The following is an 8,360-nucleotide window of genomic DNA, read 5'->3' on the forward strand; positions in this document are numbered from 1 at the left end:
AGGGGGAGGGGAGGGCGGGAGGGAGGTCTTGCTGTTGATTGCTTTTGTTGCTTAGGTTCCCCCCCTTTTGGAGAAGAGTTTGTGTCAATCGAAAACGGAGAAGGACAACTCCGGGTGGACGCAGACTGGCGCGCTCGCTCGCTCCCCACCGCCCCAGCCCCGTCACCTCGGCCGGTGGCCTGCCAAGCGGCCTCCGTGTCCTCGGGGCGGCCCTCCCTGCGCCTGGGCTCCTTCGGGGAGGCGATACGGGGTGGCTCCTCACCGCGCCTGGCCGTGCGTCCTGGCTCCAGTCACAACTCGCGGCCGCTTGGGCGCGCAGCCCCGCATCGCTCGGCCCACGCTCCGGCTGCCTGCGTCCAACCCCACAGTCGCTCGACTTTCTTTCCTTTTCCTTTTCCCCCTCTTTTTTCGTTGTGGTAGCAAATCTGGGTTTCCTCTCTAGCCTCCTTTCTTTTGCTTTTGTTTTTGTTTTGTTTTGTTTTTCTTTTGCAGCGGGAGGAGTCGGGGGGGAGGGGGTAGCTTGGAGAGCTTTTAAAAAATGTCCTGGTGCAGCGGTTACAGTAGGCGGGCGACAGGAACAGCTTGGAGCGGACCGCCGCCCGGGCCGCGGCTCGTCGCTGGCTCTTCCCGGGCGCTCGTCCCTCGGTCCCTGGTCTCCTGGCCCAGTCCGCCGCCCCGGCGCGTCTCTCCCCAGCTCCGGAGGCTCGGTCACTGCTCCTGGCTGTTGGCTGTGCTCTGGAAGCCCCCTCGCCTTAATGCAGCGCCCGCCGACGTCATGGCGGCCTGCGACCAATCAGCGCCTCGCGGTCCCTCTGTAAACCATTCTGCATCCCCTGGCCCGGGAGAGTGCGGGGAGACCGCGTTTAGAGGATCAGTGGTGGCGGCACCCGCGGCCCCGCGCGGCGCGGGCGACGGGCAGCGAGGTGCCCGAGCCCCCTCCTGCTCCGGTAAGGCGTGGGTTTCGGTGGGAGGGACTGAGAGAGGGAGGGAGTAGGCACAGGCGGGAGACCAGAATTCTGCAGGAAGGTGGGGGTAATCCAAGACCGAGGTTTGCCGAAGGTTGGGGTACAGCCGGGTCCGGAAGCCCGGGCGGCCTGGTGCACTGTTTGACTTTGCAATTCAGCGGGTGTTGGCGTTTTCCCCCCTTGCTTTCTTGGCCTGGAAGATTGCCCCCCGGCACAGCGCGCGTCTTTGGAGGGGGAGGGGGCTCTTGGCAGCAGAATTCCCTCCTCCCGTCCCTCTTTGTGCCCCCTCCCCCAATCCATCCAAAGTCCGCAGGGTCCCCGTCTCAGAGAGATCTAGGTGTCTGCCTCCCGCAGCGTGCTCTTGGAAAGTTGATTCGCGCGGTTTCCTGGTGGGGGCGGGGGAGACCGGAGGCGCGACTCCGGGGAGGGGGAACGAGTGGCTGGGGAAGCGCCTCGGGTGAGAAGTTGTGAGAAAACTGTGATCCGGAGGCACCTTTTATGTACAGAAACAAACGACTAGGAGGGAAACCGCGGGGCTCCCCAGGAGGCTGGAGGTGGAGGTAGTGGCGGTGGGAAGCGGGGTAGGAGGGAGGCCCGGGGGCGCCAGGGAGAGGCGGCAGTCGATTGGGGTGTGCAGTGCACAGGCAGAGTGCCGGCTCCCAATCTTACCCTTTTCCAGGTTTCAGGCTGGCACGAGTTTCCCCAGACAGCAGCATATCACACTCTCCATAGCTCACTCCTCAGGAAGCCTATACCTCCTTAATTCCGCTCCGAGTATAAACTCGGGACCACCGCCCACGGGGGAAGATTTGCCCAGATGTAGGGGTCGGATCCGGGTCCTGAGAGCCTCGGCCTGGAAGAGTCACTCTAGTTCTCCGGCGCACCCAAATCAAACCCCAAATTCCGTTTCGGCCGCACCTTTTCTAGGCTTAACCGGTATTTCTCCTGGAGTCTGAAGGTTTTAGGGCGACCCCAATTTTGCTCGCAATTTTTGTTTTTTTTGGGGGGGAGAGAGGGGTGCTAGGAAGGTGTATTTGGCCTTAGTATGGAAGGAATAGGGGCGGGCGGCCAGCCAGGTCTAGCTGGTATTTTGGAATTGGCCTTCTGATCCCGTTCTCGATGCGGGGCTCAGACTTTCCATACAGGAGCCGGGGACTAAATTGGGGGAAATTAGAGCGGAAACGCAGCTGGAATGAACCTGGGCTGGCAGAGAATCCGGCTCTGCTAAAGGAACACCCTCTTCGGGCGAACCGGGAAGCCGCTACATCGAATTTGGCTTGTGCTCCGTGGGACTGTTAGGGTTTAGGGGTCTTCCAACGCCCCTTATCTACCTCCGCCTGCACCACTCAGCAACCCGGGGGCCCGCGGGAAGCCCCAGCCCTGCCGCCGGCGTCACCTTCCCATTGAAAACCGAAGCCGCCAAGGCTCGCCGTGCGCCTTTTTGGCGCTCCGCCCCACCCTGGCCTCCGGTGCCGCGCCCCTAACGCCTGCTCCGAGCCCCCGCCTCCGCCGCCCGTACCTACGCACTTGGACTCGGACTCCCAGCTACGGTGCAGGGCAGCGCGGGGGACTCTCGCGCACCAACCCCCTCTGCCGAGGAGCGGGCAGGGGATGGAGAAGGGGATTCTCTGACCTAGAGGGCGGGCTCTGCGGGCTCCGCGGGCTCGGGCTTGGCTCCGCGCTCCTCCCGCGGACTCGACACTTCCTGGAGCCAGCCGACTGGTACCCGGTATTCTGGCACCCCCGGAGGTGCTAAGAGCGGTGTGGCGCGGGGTCCTCACTTCCTCCACCCGGACCCCGTGGCGCCTCCCAGCCCGCTGCGCACGGTGAGGCACACGGGGATGGGCCCGTCCAGCAGAGCGGTCCCCACGGCCCGCCGTTCCCCTCACCCCCAGCTGTCCCGGTCCTAGCCGCTAGCTCTCTCGACCCAACGGCCCCTTTCTGGAATCTATAGCGGCCCAGTCCCGGGGGGCTCGCCCCCGCCCCCGCCCCGGCTGGACTCCTTCTCATGCAAAGCAGTGGAGCCACGGTGGGGTGGGGAGGGGTAGGCGGGGACCTACGGGGCGACAGCTGGACCCGGCTGCCAGCCCTTCCTGAACCCAAGGCCCGCCGCCTGCCTCCGGTGGGCAGGAGGAGGTTGCTTTATCCGTTTGGGGGTGCAGCGACCTCGGGACCTATAAGGGGGGAAAGAGGACCCCCTCCCGCAGACGGACCAGCGCGGTAGGGGAGTTGGGGGCGAGGACAAGACTCTGTCTTTAGGGCACTAGGGCTCTGCTTGTCCCACAGTCCAGATGGCGCATTAAATAGGTCCGCGGAGCCAACCGCGACGTCTACGAGGGGGTCTAGGAGCGGAGCGCAGGGAGCGGAGCGCCTCTCGGCTCCTGATTCTAGGTTTAAAGTCCAGACTTAACGCCTCCACTGGACAGCACACTAGACTAATGGCTGTTTTTGTTTGTTTGTTTTTCTTCGTTTCCATTGAGCTTTTATTTTAAGATGTAATCTATTTGAGAAACGTGGCGAGAAAACTGACCCAGCTTTTTAAATTCGCAGTCTCCGAAGCCGCTCAGATCAGCTCTGCATTGAAACAAACCGATGTGCTCTCAGCGAAGAGCATCAACCTAACCTCATCACCTTCACCACCACGCTTATTGTCTGCGTCCACAAGGACACAGCGTTTTCCTGCCAAACGTCCTCCAAGTCACACAGACCCACAACCACTTACACCGTCCCGGGACGTGTAAATTCTAGACTGGGCGCCTTGAAGTTCAATTTCGCGGCCGGGACATCGCTCAGTGGCCGCAGAATCCTCTCTACCTCATTCCAGGCACTCTCGGGAAAGGCCCCAGAGGGCCCAGGAAGCGGCTTTCACGCTCCAGGTTTCTCTTCTGAGAAGCTCCTTAAGGATCAGTCCCAGAGGAGGAACCCAGTCCGGGATGGAGAGGGTTCCGTCAGCCCTCCCCAGCCACCCTGCGGGCTGGGGAGCTGGAGGCCCCCCTCCTGCACCCCCTCCTCCCGCCGCCTCCTTGGTCCTGAAACCCGCCTCTCCTCCTTGCCCGACGTTCCCGAGTGACTCGCATGGCCCACAACCGAGCCTGCCCAGTCACCGTCCGCTGCCATCGATCCTGAGAACCGCCGCTGGCCTCTGCCCTCCTTTCCCAACACGCCCCTATCCTGGTCTCGGCCCCCAGAAAAGGGCGAAGCGGCGCGAAAGGAGGCGCCTGGGGAGGAGCCGGCTCTAGGTGGTTACCTGTGCGGAGCCACGCAGGTTCAGCAGGAGGGAGGAAAGAGCGAGCCCGGCGCACCGCCGGACCCTGCCGGCCCCGCCTGGAAGCCGAGCAAACTCCGCACAGACTCGGTGAGGACGCGGCAGACGCGACGCAGGGAACTGCTGGGCTGGGGTCCCTCACACCTGATCGCCCACCTCTCGCGCCCTCTCCGTGTTCCCTCATCCTCTCCCGACTCGGGTTGCCTTAATCTCACCCCGTCAGTCTCTCATGGAAATGATCTCCTTGTGTGCAGCACTTTACAGTTTATATCACTATGTCCCCTGAACAGCATAGTAAGGAGGTGGAGGGTGGGGGAGAAGGGTCGGTATTATCTGCACTTTCCCAGGCAGGAAACCCAAGTTAGGGGACTTGTCCGAGATCCCTTGGTCAGTGAAATTTGAAGGTGAAGTTTTTCTGTTTTTGTTTTTGTTTGGGGGAAGGCGGGTTACCACCTTTCTCCAATATACACTTTGCCCCTGGTCACGTTTTTCAAGGGGGCCTGGGGCAGGGATGGGGTTGGGACCGCAAGACCAGGAAACGGCAGCATCCGGCCTGGGCGTCACGGTGTGCGCTTGACCTGGGTAAACAACGGTGGCTTCCCACAAGGGCTGGAGGGACCCTGGGCGTAGGGGACGGGAGGGAGCAGCGAGGTCGAGCGTGGTGATCTCAGATGCAAGTCAGCGGCGGAGCGAGGACAGGACGTGGATAGTCTCAGAAGGGACAGGGTGAGCGCGGATGGCAGAAGAGAGGAGTGGGGCAGCGGGAAACGGGAAGAAGGGCAGAAAACCAGAGAAAAGAAGGGAAAGAATGCGGGAAAGCAAGCGGGGATAAGGAGGGGAGAGATATGTTGGGGGAAATGCGCAAAGGAATGGAGGAAAAGAAAAGGAAGAGACCCAGAAAGACACCCAAGGACAAAAAGACAGCGGGGAGAGGCGCGGGGTCGAGGACCCTGTAGGCTCCGAGGGGGCGTGGGGCGGGTGTGTGACAAGCGCGTCCCTAGGCAGGAGAAAAGGAGGTGGCGTGTGTGGTGGGAGAATCAGCGCCCGTGGAAAAGCGTGTGAGCGGCTCTGGGCAGGAATCCAGCAAATAAATAAAACGTCTAAGACGGCGTGACAACAATGTGTACTTGGGTGCGTGCCCGTGTTCCTCTGTCTGAACACACACTCACGCCCTGTAAGGAAGACAAACGGGGCTCGTGCCTCCGAGTAATTAATCCTCTCGCTAATTGACTCTCTCCCCCTACCTAATGGCGGTGGTCACTGCCGATATCTGCAGAGATATCAAGTGGGGGGAGAGAGAGAACCCCCAAACTAACCACCTTTGGGACTGGGATTGAGTTCTTTCTAATCTTGGCAGCTCTGATCCTACCCCCACCCCACCCCACCCCCACCCCTTTTTGGCTGTGTTCAATAGATGTTGCTGCCTTCCCCCTCCAGGTTGGGGCAGCATTAATAAAGATCTCAGATTAGGGTGACCTGGTCACACACGCGCGGAGGCCATAAAGAAACTTGGCTGCTTGCTCACTGTCATGCTTTAGAAAGAGAGCGAGCAAGAGGAATAAAGTTCCAGAGGAAAGAAAGCGAAGGGCATGTAAAAGGCAAATCCAAACCAGAACGGAAAGAAAGTGAAGAAGGAACAAAAAAGCAAGAAACTTGGCTGCTTGCTCACTGTCATGCTTTAGAAAGAGAGCGAGCAAGAGGAATAAAGTTCCAGAGGAAAGAAAGCAAAGGGCATGTAAAAGGCAAATCCAAACCAGAACGGAAAGAAAGTGAAGAAGGAACAAAAAAGGCGGGCAGGGGGGTAGAGACTATAATAAAAGAGGGTGAAGGTGGCCCCAGGAGGCTGGGCCTCTTCCCAAACCATCCGTCTTCATTGTCTCCGTGTGTGCAAAGGCAACTCCGGCATAAGGAAAAGCCACTATTGGAGCCGCGGCTTTATTTTATATCCTATACATCAGGAGGGAGGCAAAGCTTTATTTTCGCCAAGAGACAGATATTTTATTTCTCTCTTACGGTTTTATGTGTGAGAGATGTCAGGTTGCCACAATGGATAGCTAATGCATAGGCAAGAGGAAGCCGTGTTGGCATGCTGTGTGTCATGAGGTCTTGGGGGGGTGAGCGGGCCTGGGATTTAGGGCTGATGGGACACTCTAGGGGATTTCTGCTAAAACATCTCTCTTCATAAATCCAGAAGCATGGTCAGCTCAACAGGGAGAAGAAGGAGTTTTAGAGGGAAAAGAGTTGGGCTTAGTAATAAACTAACACACAAAGGAACCGCTTACCTTCCAACAGGCTCAGGCAACAGAGGCCTGACAGCCCCATGGAAATGCAAACCCATGTCCAAACACACACACACCATTCACAAGGAAGTATTTTCCTGACAGAATCCAATGTCAGTTTTGCTTTATTTTCCCATTTTATATCCCCCCGCCCCACCTCTCCCTTCACCAGAAATCTTTTTTAACCTCCTCAGAGCCTTGGGGGAAAAGAACCATTAATTTGCAAATCATCTGATCTGTGAAAGGATCAAGATGCCTGTTTTTCACCACTAAATCCAGTGTCTTGAGTGGACACACATATGCACACACAAGGCCATCATGCTGTGAACCCTTGGGAGTGTAGGTGCCAGATTTGAATCCAAGAAAAGCACCCATCCCACCCTACCCCCCCACCCCCAGACCTGACCTGCTGCTGAATTAAGCCTTAGATTTCAAACTGCATAATGTTCATATTTTTAAACCTAGAGAGAAGGGGGAGATGAGGGGGACAAAGAGACAGAGGGGGAAGTTTGTTAATTAACATGTTCCGTTCAGGACTTAGACTAATCATCTCCCCAGTCCCAGCCCCCCAAGCCATTTCTTGCAGGAGTTGCTTTTATTCATTCTCATGCCCTACTCTTTTAATTATTTGATGTCTTGGTTTACATCTTATGTGGAGCAAAAAGGTGACCATGCTCTTTCCCTCTTTTCAGAGGGTCAGAGGCGGCACAGGATCCCTAGACAATGAGCTTGAGGACCTGGCCATACTGTCCCTGGCCTTTGGGAAAGACATTTAACCTCAGTTTCCCCACCTGTAACACAAGGGGATTGAGCTAAATGATGGCTCAGGTCCCTTCCAGCTCCAACCTCCTCTGACCGAATGAGATAATGTGTGAAAACACTTTGTAAATGCTAAAGCCGGACGAATGCCAGGGATTATTATTACGATTCTAATCAATCCTCTTTTCTCCACATGGATCTTGGCTGTTTAGCGCCAGCAAGCGGGCTAAAGAGGACCGAGAGTGAGAAAGCTTAGCAGAGATGGAAAAGCTCTGTGGCGTGGACAGAAAAATCCTGCATCTCCAGAAACGTTCTGTCTCTGTGTGCCCCCTGAGGCCTGATGGACAGGATTGGGGAGATGCAGAGGCCTGACTTGGTATGACCCACTTCAGTCTACATGGCAGCAGAGAAGGTATTTCTTCAAAAGCATTGTTTGTCTCCAAATGACTGACATAGAAACCTGATGGGAAGGTGATTTACAATTGTTTTTTTTTTTTTTTCCAGGAAGAAAGGAAAGAGCAAGGTGTAGCTGATTAGCAAGTTAATTATTTCACTACCCCAAGGGTTCCAGTGTGGTGGTAAGTTGTGCAGCCCTGGTGTAATTTCACAGTCCATGCATTTCCTGGTGAGCACCTAGGGTGCCCGGATCTGTCTGTCTCTCCGTCCACCTGCCTTGTGTCTTCCTGATGCACCTGGGGAGATGAACCGGGCTGAGGTGATAGATGGTTCAGTTTATATGGTTGGCCTACGCTGTGGATCGGGGGCCAGACAGAGAACAGGGCAGAGGAAGCTTAACCGATGCCATCTACCTCTGCTGAGTGTTTAATTATCTGGCCCTTCTTCTTTTAAAAAATCTTTTGTTTAATAAATATTAATGAGGCACATTATCAGAAAGTGGATTGCTGTGAGGTTATTTCCCCACATTTAACATGGAAAGAAACTGGGTTTGAGGGGCCTTTTTCCTCTCACCTCCTCCTTGCCCTGGCCAGCTCTCCGATGCTCATATTTGATTTCCCACCTCTGGCCCCCACTTGTCTACAGCAGCCTCCTTGAGTCTGACTTCAAGATGTGATTACCCCTTGGGGAGGGTAG

The sequence above is a fragment of the Galeopterus variegatus genome, unplaced genomic scaffold (assembly GCF_000696425.1).
Source record: "Galeopterus variegatus unplaced genomic scaffold, G_variegatus-3.0.2 Scaffold531, whole genome shotgun sequence".
NCBI lineage: Eukaryota > Metazoa > Chordata > Mammalia > Dermoptera > Cynocephalidae > Galeopterus > Galeopterus variegatus.